The sequence below is a fragment of the Choloepus didactylus genome, chromosome 6, assembly GCF_015220235.1.
Source record: "Choloepus didactylus isolate mChoDid1 chromosome 6, mChoDid1.pri, whole genome shotgun sequence".
Taxonomy (NCBI): Eukaryota; Metazoa; Chordata; class Mammalia; order Pilosa; family Megalonychidae; genus Choloepus; species Choloepus didactylus.
The window spans coordinates 56128244-56142333 of NC_051312.1; the positions used below are offsets into that span (position 1 = coordinate 56128244).

General features: G+C 35.2%; 1 protein-coding gene across 4 annotated transcripts in view; it reads right to left on the reverse strand.

Moving 5' to 3' along the window:
• Positions 1-14090, reverse strand: part of LUZP2 (leucine zipper protein 2) — a 654481-nt gene that overhangs the window by 551873 nt on the left and 88518 nt on the right. The gene's annotated exons all lie outside the window — the stretch shown is intronic.

Sequence of the window (14090 nt, forward strand, 5' to 3'; positions counted from 1 at the left end):
CTGGGTAGAATGGGTTAAATATACAGTCCAGAGCCTAGACAAAAGTAACTGCTATGCTTGTGCCACAGGTGACCCACTGCTCAGATCGTGCCCTTTCCCTTTGGTATGGAAAAGCATGAGAAGGAGTTCAAGCGTGTGGTACTTCTTTTCTGGAATACTACTACTGGTGAAAATTGTAGTACATTGTCCTTCCTTTTTCCTCCAATCAGGAGAGGAAACACCAAGGCCAATCCAGCTCCCCACCTTGGTGTAGAAAACCACTCTGCCTATCTCTCCAGATGAGGTGAGGGGCTCCAGGATCTTGGAACCATGGCCTCATGTACCCAAGTGTGGGATGTGACTGAGGATAGTACTGGCCATTTCTCCAGTCTAACCATACCCCAAGCAGACCTTTGGTGGTACTGTGGAAAGGGCATCCTCCAACCAGTATTACCTGAAAAGTGGAAAGAGACCTGTGCTCCCATTCAATTGGCCATCCCAGTCACCCTGGCATTTGAGAGAGGCGAGGAAGTGAAAACCGAAGAGAAAAGGGAGGAAAAAAGCTTAGCTGGTCCTTTCAATGACTGAATCTATTTAGACAGTATAGGAGTTCTACAGGGAATCCAGATGAGTTTAAGGCTAGAAATCAGGTAGCTGCAAGATTTGAGTCATTTTTGTTCTGGTGCGTCACGATTAATAAGAATGTAGACTGGATTAATTAACCCACAAAGATTTATCAATTACACCAAGAATGCAGTTAAGGGCATCACAGAGCAGCAAGATGCTACTAGTCGAATGGCATAGGAAAACAGAATAGCCTTAGACATGATGCTACCTGAAAAAGGAGGCATTTATGTAAGGATTGGCAGTAGCTGTTGTACATTTATGCCAAATAATACAGCACCAAAGCTTTGCCAGTTCTAACAGAGAACTCAGGTATTAATAACCCCCTTATTGGGTGGTTGGAAAGCTGGTTTGGAAAGTGGAAAGAGGTGACACTGTCCATCTTAACCTCTCTTATCATTGTAGCTGAAGTACTCACAACAGTCAGGTGCTACATCAGCCCATGTGTATGGGGATTGACTCAAAGATTTATTGAGACAGCCCTAACCAAACAAATGCTGGTTCAATACACACAAAACAATTTGTACCCCGTCAAGGAGGAGGATCTTTATGATGAGGAATGTGAGAAAGCTCTTTGGAGGTTTAAGAAACTAAAATGTGAAAGCCAAGAAGAGTTTAAAAGAAAAAGGGGGTAGTTGTGAGAGTTAGATTAAGTTTAGCTTTTACACAGGGGGGGAGCAGCTCAGGGGAATGGCAGAGGGTCAAGAAGCCAAGCTATAATCGGTGTCTGGTCCTCCTGTTTATCCACCCACTGTCCTTGCAAGGTGGAGACTGGAGGGAGGGGAGGTAGAGTTTCCTAAAATAGCTTCATCAGCTGTTACCAAACTAGCTCAGACTGGCTCTGCAGTTAAAGAACAAAGGAAAGAGGGGTGGAGACTTGTTTCAAATGTTTCAAGTTTGTGCAGGAGACTTTTTTTCAAATGTTTCCAATTTGGGCTGGCTGCATGTATCAAATTTGCATTGGCTAGTTAGCCTTGTGGAATAGAATGTAACCTCTGAAATATCCAGCTACTGGAGAAACAGGGGAGGGAATAAATACTGCTGGGTCTATCGTTCTGTGCCATCCCCCCAGATTTTGGTTCGGCGCCTGTTCTTGCAAGATCCTGAATAAATTCTTTTCTTCTCCACAATTGGTTGAGCGTTTATTCGTTTTCAGGAATAGTGTTTGTTTCTCACACCTATCAAGTCCAGCTCCTGTAGGGCATCATCTTGGAAAACCCTTTCTGAAATACTTCAGTGCAATACAAGCTGTTTGCTTTCCCTCTTCTCTGATAGCTTTTAACATTGATTATGTATATTTCATTTACTTTTAAAAAGTGCTATCGGCTGATGGTCTCTTGAAGGGAAAGGTTTTATCTTATTTGTTTCTATATCTGCACTATCAAACACAGTGCCAAATGTCTACTAGGTACTCAAGAAATAGGTAATGAATATTTAGTCATCAAAAGGGGCCTGCAATTTCTAAAAGCATTCTAAATATGTTCCTATAAGCTTCATACTGTTGTATTTCCTAGTTGGCTTCATGAAATTAAGAGACAATCTCACTTCCCCATCCCTGGGATTCTAGATGGGAAAGCCCATGGAATCAGTTGACTGTAGGTTTCTCCAAATCACAAGCCTAGGAACAAAGCCCTCAATACAGACAACAATCCCCCCCCCCCGCTTTTTTTTGTATTTTTTGTTTTTTCCGTAAGACAGGTGGCTGCTACTGCTACACCCATTTGAATTTTTAAAACTAAAGGTATCATATCTGGTCCATTCACGGTTTTCTGTCTAAATTAAGATAGGAATACTGAATCATAATGATAATAAAGAAGGTCACTTATCTTTTATTAGCCATGAAAACAGATAAAACTTACTCCATGAGAATATATGACTTTTTCACGGTTGTTGCTTTTTGAAATCCATGTCCTCGAAACTGAGATATTATGCTCGTTATGGGGGTTTGAAACCATCTTTAAAATATTCTGGTAATGCCTGAGGAAAATATGTATTTTTCTTTGCAATTATTTAGAAAATGAAACTCCTCAAAGACCCCAAGAGAAAAGGAGTCACTTTGGTATTTTTCTTCTCCCCTTACCACATGTTACTGCTATGTTCATTAACATTAAAGGACTCCCAAGAACTCCTAAGAAAGGCCTTTCCAGCAGAGGTCAAGGAACATAAAATTTGTTTTTTAATATTGTCAATTTAAAAGAGAAGAAAACATGCCACTTATTTAAAAGGGATATGATGAATAAAACAGCTTATGTAGAGCCGAGATGAGAGTGGGGGAAAAAGAATCCTGAGCTGGAAAAATCCTTCTGTTGGTTCAAGCAATGAAGTGAGACATAAAATGATGACTCACAAAACTAACAGCAATAAAATTCAATTTGGACCTGACACTGGCCATTGATTCACAAGAAAGCCTTAGTCCTGAATTCTGGCTGATGGCAGGGGGACAAGCCCAGTCAAATACTGTTTCATTGGTTGTAGAGATTGAAACATTTTTTTAGAAGCAGCAATACTGAGGTCTCCTTACTTTGTTTCAACGTGTGTAAGTCAATTAAGTAAACACTCAATACAGCCTGAGGAAGGAAGAGTCTGCTTGCATACTTCCCTCTTTTCCCTGAATTTGCCCATTTTTATACTCTTTTTGAAATATTTAGGCATTCAGACCACATTGAGAAAGTATCTAAGTGCTCTTTGTGAGTGCTTACCAGAGAAGTGGGAGTCATTAACCTTCAAACACAGGATCAGCCATATACTGAGTGTGACCTTGAGAAAATAAGCCCTTATAAATAAAATAGGAATAATACTATCTATTTCACAAAGTTCTCAGGAAGATTAACTGAGATCATATAGGTGACATCATACAGGTTTGTAGTTCATTTTGTTTTTCTAAACAGTGGCTATTTTCTGGCTATAAAGAACTCTAAATGTGTGAGATTACTGGCCAGTTAAGAACAATTGTTTTAATTTTTGTCTTCTTAATTGTAGGGTCAAGTCCTCTTCGCTTTCCTCAGAGGTTTCATTAATTTATTTTTAAGCAATTTTCACCTTTATGGGTTTTCTGTTAGAATATGCCATAAACATATTTCATGGTGAAATTTAGGAGAGAGGTCCCTAAATAGCAGTCTTTTTGTCAAATACAAGGGCAAGGCACAGAGCTTTTGAGAAACTAAATACCCACACTGGAACCTCTATGGTGTATATAAACATAAAAATAAAATATAGAGTCTCCATATTTATCAAACTTAAAATCTAACAGTTATTATATGCACCTTAAACAGAAAACTGCCTCTTTTCCCCCTGGAATGTAATTATTGGAGATAAAAGAAACCAGACTCCTTTAAATATTCAGCACTGTACTATTAGAAAAATAAACAACAAGTTAAAAAGCTTATGTGGAACATTTAGCTAAAGCAATAAACATACCAATAACTGAAACTTCCAAAAGCTGTCTTGGCATCTATAGAGACAGAGCCTAAGAAAAGATTATCTTCAGAACATGTGCTGTTCAAGCCATGAATACAAGGGGAAAACAAAGATTACTCATAGTCAAGTATGATAAATAATTGGTTAACTGAAGTTAAACAAGTTTCTTTATTGAAAAACTGTATTAATTCAGCAAGCTTTGTGTAAAATTATTTGACCATGGAATCCTTTTTCAAAGGATATCTAAAAGGAATAGTGTCTTGACTAACACACTTTAGAAAAATCTGGCCTAATTTCAATAAGCCTTCCATATTTTCAATTCTGCCAATGACCACAAAGACGATAGCAAACTACTGCAGTACACTGAGATTCCTTTTATCCAAAAGAAAAGCAACGCACAAAAAATGTTATGTTACATTCTTATTCTTTGAAATTTTATGCAAATTTATGCAGTAAACCACACATAGCATGGTTCATACTGTTATCATGGGGTTTATGCTATATTGTTGTTATGTAAATTTCCTGTTGGGGTGGAATGTGTGCAAGTGATTTCATAACCTCTGATTAGAATAAACGGTGAATTCCATAAGGGAAAGGACCACCTGCAATCACCTTTGCATTTCCAGACCTACAACTGTGCCTATAACAAAAACAGAGGCTTAAATAAATGGTGACAGGATTGATTCTTCTAACCCATTTTCAAATAAGTACCATATTTGCATTTCCGCAGTTTGCTTGCTCATTTTTCAGTGACACCACATGTGTTTGTGAGATTAATGGCCAGTTACGAACAATGGTTTTAGTGTTTTTTTTTTCTTTTTTTTTTTTTTTGGTCTTAAGTGTAAGTTCAAGTCTTCTTCGCTTTCTTCAGAAATTTTATTTATTCTTAAGCTATTTTCACCTTTGCAGTGATATTTATTAAGCAGCAACATATACAGCACTAGGCTAGGTGCTGCTGATACCTCAATCACTACAGAACTTGCCACCAAGGAGCGAACATACACACAAAATGGAACACAATTTAATTACTAATATGAAAATAATTTGAATTTAGTAACTTCTGTCAGGCAATCTAAACCATTGTGGAAAGGCCATTACAGCAACAACTTTTTATTGAAGCCTCTGTGATCATGAGATATTAAGTCATTTTTCTATCTTTAACCACTTAGGGAGCAATAGATCAGATGTATAATTACAGAATGAAAAGTGTCCAGCTGTTTTCTTCTTTGGTGAATACAAATAAATGGTTCTCAATTCAGCCTGAGTAGGTAGTTAAATATAAAGAACAAGTTTCAAATACCCCATCTACTCAAGGATTATTGGATGTTATAGCTACATAGTGACTGGGGAGGACAAAAGACTTTCTAGAGTATGATCCAGACACTTGATACATGAAGAATCTTGAGCTAAAAGGCCCTGAATCTGCTTGTATGGATTGCATAGACCTTCCTTTGCTTGGACACCCAAACGAGAAGGGGTGATTTTGGTCAAGGAAGAACAAGGAGAGCTGTCCCGAGTACTCTTTCAAAACATCTGAATAATGGCGCTCCTTTGTTCCTCTTACTCCTAGGTAACTGAGTCGGAATGAGTCAGAATGCCTCTGCTAAATATCTTAGATCCAGATATAGACCCCTCAAAACAAGTCTGAAGATAAAAAAATGAAGAATGCCTGCTTTCTCTTACTAGAGAAATAAAATCTAGAATTTTGAGTTTGGATGGGTTGGACAAAGGGTAAGTAGCCTGTTCCATATTTTTTTGGAATATTAAAAGTATAAATAAGACAGCTCATGGCAACATGTCCCATTCTCTCTCCTGATAGTTTCCACACTTAGTGCAGTCCCCACCCCAGTTTTCCTGTTCTTAACCAATATGCTCTACTGCCTCAATTAAAGTGGACCCTCCATCCAGAGTCCAGATCCTACTATAAAAAGAACATAGCCTGTTGATGGAGTGGAGAATAAGGGGACAGACATTAAGTCATTCCTTGGCAATTGGCAAAGAAATCACATTTGTTTGCTTGCTTGTTTTGCACTTTAAAATGACTCATTAATAGCCCAACGTTACTGTGTTTATATATTCTAGAATTATTATATATAAATCATTAGAAAAACTATGAGGAATGCCAAGAAACAAGGCTGGAAGATGACCAAGAGTTGGACACAGAAGATTCCATGAAAGTATCTTGTCGATACGCTCTTTCATGACATGATTATCCATTGACAACATCATCAAATCTCAGAAATGTCTGCTTATGCTCTGTCTTCCCAGATGTTCTCACTTCTAGACTCCTATCTCAAATGTAAATCCATTTGGAATATCAAGCCTAGTTTTTTACAGTCCTTCTGTTATCAAATGATTGAAGGAATAATTGGCCTCATTTTACTAACTTATAAGATGCCACTTCATATGTAATAAGACAAATGTTAAGAAAAAACTTATAAGTTACCAACCTAGACATGAAAAACTATTGGAAACAGGAACAACTTTTCTAGACTTACATGATGAATAATAATTGTGAATTTAATAGAAAACCGTAGTATTAACCACACATACTGCCAATGGATACCATTTATACAGTTCCAAGTGAGGGCAAGAGAAAACCAATATTTTTTAAGCCCTTTCTATGTGCAAGGATTTTAGATGGATTCTTAAAAGTTAATCAATTTATTTTTATTTTATATAAAAATAAAATTGATGAAAGTGGAAGAAAAGCTATGGATTAGTATAATTCATTTCAGAGAATCCTAGAACAAAATTATACATTAAAATGTGGGACATCTCCCTGTAGTCTATGGCTTCAGTCTGTTTCTATTTCCAACCATCTCTCAAATATGTCCCTTGGCAGAAAACAGTTTAGAGGTTACAGTAGGCCAAAATCCTCCTTTAAAAAATGTGTGATGGAGAGAGGGATGTACCTATTTACTGTTGATGAGGAGGCAGAATGGTGTATCATTTCTAGAGGTCAGTGTGGTGACTCCACAAGAAGCTAAGTATGTGGGGCCATAAGGTCCTACAACCTCATTATGGGGTATATATTTGGAAAATCTGAGAGCAGAGACTTGAATGGACACTTGCACACTGGTTTTTATGAAGGCAGTATCCATGATTTGCAATGGGTGGAGGTGGCCTAATGGTAAACTGACTGAAGAACAGAATGGTGAACTGTGGTGTATTCATACAATGGAATATTGAGCAACTACGAGAAGGAGTGAAGCTGTGAGACACACAACAAGGTGAAGGGATCCTGTAGACAGCACGTTGAGTGAAGTACGCCAGAAACCAAGAAAAACACTATAATGCCTCACCAATATGGACTAACTGCAATGTGTAAACTCAGAATTGAATCTTGAGAGGACAGCCTAACAGGGAAATGATTATTATAATGGTCTCTAGATTGTAAGCTCTTACAGCGGTCAAATCTATTCCTGATTTGTAATGGCTATCTCCAAACTCTGAGATGTTGATACCTTAACATATGACCTGATTGGTCTCTGGAACACTGGGTATATGTGTGACATCTGAAACGCAGAGCTAGAGCTTGGCAGATATGAATATAAGTATTAATGCATATAGCAACTGTCAAAAAAGAAAAAAAGAAAAAGAAAGCTGAAATAGAAACCAGACTTTAATTAGAGATATGAATAAAGCAGATCTCGTTAAGACTACAGCAAATCGGGCCAAAGGGTAAAGGTTGAAACTGACTGAGTTCAAATTTCAACTTCCATGTGAGACCAAGAGAAGAGATGTTTATTTGGTGTAAGATCTATATTTCTAAACAATATAGCTTCTACAGTCAGTTTGTTCAAACACTACAATTACATGGAACTTTGAATAGGAAGTGAGCTATGGTAGGTCCGTATAGATTAGAATGAAATAGCAACACATCCTAAAGTAATTTGGGTGGAGAATAAAAATATATATTTGGGGCCCCCCTGAAGAGCTGGTTGAGAATGCAGAGGTGTTGGACTTCCTCACCTGGATTGTTGCTGATGTTCTCACAAACATTGGGGACTGACAGTTTGATGTGCCAAGCCCTCTGTCTTGGGGCTGGCTCCTATGAAGCTTGTTGCTGCAAGAGGAGGCAAACCTGCTTATAATTAAGCCTAAGAGTCTCCCCCTGAGTGCCTCTTTGTTGCTCAGATGTGACCCTCTTTCTCTAACTAAGCCACCTTGGTGGGTGATCTCGCTGCCCTTGCCTCTATGGGGGACCTGACTCCCAGGGGTGTAAATCTCCCTGGCAACACAGGATATGACTCCCGAGGATGAATCTTGACTTGGCATTATGGGATTGAGAACATCTTCTTGACCAAAAGGGGGATGCAAAATGAAACGAAATAAAGCTTCAGTGGCTGAGAGATTTCAAATGGAGTTGAGAGGTCACTCTGGTGGACATTCTTATACACTATATAGATAACACTTTTTAGGTTTTAATGTATTGGAATAGCTAGCAGTAAATACCTGAAACTACCAAACTCCAACCCAGAGGCCTTGACTCTTGAAGATGATTATATAACAATGTAGCTTACAAGGGGTGACAGTGTGATTGTGAAAACCCTGTGGGTCGCACTCCGTTTGTCCAGTGTGTGGATGGATGAGTAGAAAAATGGGGACAAAACCTAAATGAAAAATAGGATGGGATGGGGGGGTGATTTGGGTGTTCTTTTTTTATTTTTGTTTTTAATTCTGATTCTGATTCTTTCTGGTGTAAGGAAAATGTTCAAAAATAGATAGGGGTGATGAATGCACAACTATAAGATGGTACCGTGAACAGTTGATTGTACATCATGGATGATTCTATGGTATGTGAACATATCTCAATAAAACTGAATTAAAAAAAAAATGTGTGAACTATTTGCCTAAAACACCCATGGCAAATATTTTTGGAAAAAAAGTTTTATAACAATGTGATAGATAATAAATAAGTTATAATTAGATAGTAAATGGCCAGCACTGGTCAAGTTAGCAGACCTAACAACTTAAGTTTCATGAACCATTTCACTAACATGTTAGAAGAACACAAAACTTATATCCCCTAAAGTGAAACCATTCAAAATAGATTATTGGCTGAAGCTCTGTAGAAAGCCGGCTCCATATGGTTTACAGAGAGTTGTAGGGCTTAGCAGTTACTACATGGCATTTCCAGTAAGACTGAACTAGGCTCAAACACTTGCTCTACCAGGGTCCCTGATAGTAGCAGGGAAATCTGCTCAACTTTTTGAGCTTCAATTTCCTCTTAATGAAACAGTACAATAGCCCCCTAACTCCTAATATTCTTTGTTATGAGAATTAAATGAGAAATGCTTGTAAGGTACAAATTACAATGGCAAGTACATAGTATATTTTCAATAAATGTTAGTGAACATTCTTATATTCAGATTATGTCCAGATTATTAATGCAGCTCTTGCAATTTAAATAAATGCTAGAATTTTAAAAATGCACAAACCAGAAATATGTGGGTTTTTTTTTCTTGTTTCATATTGTTTTTGAAGACAGCTTATTCCTCAGCATTAAATAGCTCGAACTGTTATTTTCCCCAGAAAAGACTGTATAGCCAAGGACTGAGAAATGTGTTCTTGCCTTGTGAAAAAATATTATGATGCCAGGCTTTGAAGATCTAGGAGTCTCACTTACTAGAGCTTTTTCTGAACTATGCAGCTCAAGATTAAGGTGAAGTAAAACATTCTCCGAGCTTTGAGATATATATATTTGATCTGTGCAATTATTCTATATATAAAATATAAAAAAAACAAAATCAATAGATTTCCAATTATATTTTGTTCACCATACCTATGGCAGTAAAATGAATAATAGGTATAAAACAATTTTATCAGTAGAATAAATTCTGTTGTTAATAAAGCAAAATTTCCTGGCAAGTTATAAAAAGAAAGGCACTTTCCTTATTAACAATATATAGTACACTGATGAATGCATTTTGCTAATGAACACTTTTCCATTCATAAACATGGAATAAAATTTATAATTCAGTATGGAAGTCGAATTAGGAAGACTCATCAAGTCTGCAGAGCTGCCATCAACACGAAGTGTTGAATAATTCATCAACTGTTTAACACATTTACAAAAAAAAATACATTTAAATTCCTTTTATTACTGGGCTCATTTTAATTTTTTGCTGTTTTATTTAAGGGTTTCATTTTTTTTTTCAACTATGAGACTCCAAAGTTTAACTGCAATATGATTAACATGGAGTTTTGCTAATAAAATCAGCAGAAGGAGGTTTAGATTGACACTGTGTTAGGTGCTCAAATTAAGGTACTGTCCCATTGCATTAAATAGAGTGCATTTATCACAGATAAAGTCTCAGCCTGTTTATTTGAAATGACAGGCAATGGAGAAGGAAAATGAATCTTTCTAGTAGTGCAGGCAACAAAACACAGCTGCTTTGCTTCTAATTGCCTGATCTACAACTTTTGAAACAATTATAATTTAAACAATGCTGTCCTTAAGCAGAACTAGAATGTAATAAAAGTTCCTTCTCAGTAAGTTGACTGGTCTCATAGAACTTAATAAAGAAGAAGAATTTGCAAGATGTGTGCATAAACATCTGTGGGTTATATTCAATCACCATTAAACATTGGGGAACTCAGGAAAGCTTAAATCTTACTAAACAGAGAGAAAAATGATGACGACTAGGATACTCCCTACTTCTTGAAGAACCTTCAAATTATTTAAATAATCCTTAGCCAATTTAGTTTAATAAATGTCATCTAATTATCTATCCATGCATAATAACTCCTATTTTATACTGATCACTATGCTTGCCATAAGTAGAACTTGATGAACAGATCTATTTCTTGCCTACAATCACTTGCAGTCTACTTTTTAGATAATTTCTAGGATAAAGACCACTTTTATTAGAGTAAGACTATTGCATAGTACAAAATATGTACTCAATCAGTATTTGTAATATGAATGAACTAAATACAATATATTGGTAGTATTTGCCTTGTGATTTGACACTTTTTTTTTAATGAAAATAAAAATGTTTTTGGATTTACCAAATTTGTCAACTTGTATCTTAATTTTGTCTACATATATCAAAAAAAAAGAACCTAAACTGATTTTCTACACTGTCATGTTCCTAACTAACAACTAATTTTCTTTTTAATGTATTTTTGTGGAAGAGTTGTCAACTCACTTCTGTGTGACCTCTATCTACTCTTCAGTTTACCCAATCAATATGTCATCTGAACTCCTTGACTCCCAAGGACTAAGAACCACAATCCATTTCATCACAAACGGATTTCATTTCTACCATCACTAAATAGTTAAGTAGAGTGTATGTGTGTGTAGAGCAATGAATCAAAAGTTGATACCATCAGCAGTTTGACCATTTACAATTTCATCCTTTGGAATTCTGCAGAGATAGGCATCTATGTTCTGTAAAACTGTGAGAATGGAGAACATAATAAATGTCCTTTGCTATGGAAGTTATTAACATTAATGAAATACCAAATGCAATTGTGTCTTGTGACTACAGAGTGTTGTCCTCACATTCTTAAAGTTTCAAAATTGTCTTCTGACATTTACACTGAAATTCACTCAAGAAGGGTTAATCTCACAAATTACAAACACTTTACAAGTCATAATTATAAGAAAAAACAAAAAATTAAAAAGTGAATTTTTCTCATATCTTTTATGTATCAACACATTTATATCAGTTTCAATATTCCTTTAATTCCTAATGATTTCATGAATATACCACATTCACCAAATTCACATATACATTAATATAGCATTAATATAGCATTCTATCATATTTTATGTAAATTTGTAAATGTGACTGCATACCAGGAAAAAAATACGGTATTCTATAAAATAGATATTAAGAGCCCTGTGTTTATAATTAGACACCTGGGTTCAAATCCTAGTTCTACCTCTTAATAACTAGGGCTGAGATTTCTGGTTACCTGAAAATACACATTCTTCCTTTAATCTTTATTTGAAGTATCCCTAATTGTTGGACAACAATGTGCCCATACAAAAAGCTATATTTATGATCCATGACTTATATTTCTGGAAAGTATAAGTGAAGTTGTTACATGGGACTTCTGAGAAAGCTTATCAAATAAAGAAGGAGAATCACAGCTTTCATGTTTTGATTTATTCCCTTTTCATTCCAGCCTGAAAGAACCACAATATGCTGGATTTCACTATGAGGAAAAAGCCACATGATGAGGATGGCTGAGCTCTTTTAGAAAGAAATCCAGAAGCCTAATGGCAACCCCACAGGCCTGGAATGACTTCCTCCAGACTTCTCACAATAAGAACAAAATAAAACCTCTTTTTACGTTAAAGCCACTGTTTTGAAAATTTGTTATTTGCAATTAAATGCAATTTCAAACTGATATATTAACTGCATCACCACAGACCCGACCATGAAGACAAATACCTCTGAATTTCAGTTTCTTTATCCATAGTTAGTGTAACAGTGATAATTAGCTCTGTTTGCTTGTTTTTTTTTTTTTTTTTTGAAAATTAAATTACAAAGAATAACATCAATAACTACAAAATTACTTAAAAGTAAACTGATTACCACAATGGCTGCCACAGAATTGACTTTTATTAATTATTATTACTTGTATGTGATACTTAAAAGCAGGGTCTTTCTTTTTATTTCTTACTTTTTCCTCTTCTTTTATTATACCCCATGAAACAAGACAGGCATTTAGATATCTGATGGCTTAATAATAAGAATGGGTTAGTCTTGTATTGTCATGTCTCTTTTTTATTTTTAACTGTAACAATGCATATAGTCATGAAATAGAAAATTTACAAGGCATATTATTTGTCTGCCTTATGGGAAGGAATACACAATGCATTTATTTAAAACGGTTGATTTTTTCCTAAAACTTGCTCTGATTCTACAGCCTTGAAAAATCCTGAGTACACATTCCTATTTACCTCAAAATACAGAAAAGAAATTTGTGCTAAAACCAGATGAACTAAAGTTTCCATGAAGGCATACTAAAAAATAAATAAATAAAAATTATCAGTTCAATCTGGGAATCCATACTTTACCAATGGATAATGTTAAAATATTTTGATTTTTACAAGACTCTAAAAAAGCAGAAGTGGTGTCATTTTAGGTAGCAGCTGATTTTCTCTTCTGAATAACGAATTAAACAAATTCATCATAGCAAATTTACTAATGACATGGAGAGTAAATTTAAAGTAAAATCTATCAAATTGAACAAACCAATACCAAAAGCATGGCCCTTATATGTTTTATGAAGGGATGCTCCATTTATTCTTTGTTTTTAGGATAGTTTTGTTTAACCAGAGCCACATTTCCTTTATTTAACATACAATTAATTTTTAAGTAATTATATTTCTTTTAATTATTTCTAGGTAACCATGAAAGTTAAAAATAGGTTTATTACAATATTCATGTCATATGTCAAAAATATGTCTGTAAAAATAACTAAATTAACTTGCTAAATAAGGGCATTTACCACATTTCCTCTTATTTTTACTGTGCCATCTACCTACCTATCTCTATTGAGCTATCTACATATTATCTATTTGTCTATTTTTTACAGACACACCTCAGAAGTTAATTCTTGATGATCCATTGAAAGAAAAAATATTATTCTTGGATAATTTGGATAACTGGCTTTCATTTGTTATTTAGGTATTTTTTTGTCACTTTTGCAATTACTTCCAAAAAAATCAATTTTTGATATTAACAATTGAGCATGATATATTTTCTCTTTAACAAATCCTTATAATATCTTGAATCTAATAGTTGTTCTTTCCCTAACTCCCCTAATCTTGTCATTTTCAAAATCTAAGATGTATACTATAATGCTTACAATCTAAAATAAATATACCAGATTACAGAAAGATTAGACCTTAGTGATAGCTTACTTGAGAAGTTTGAAGGTATTTTTAAATGCATGCTTTACTAGAAAATGTGATGGGAGAACTGACCTCTTTAGGTTAAACAGAGTCATTTCTTTCATTCTTGGAGTAATTAAAAGCATTTAGTGAAGCCAATTATATATGTGGTATTATTCTAAAATAAAGTTGGAGCCCGTGAATTATTTGA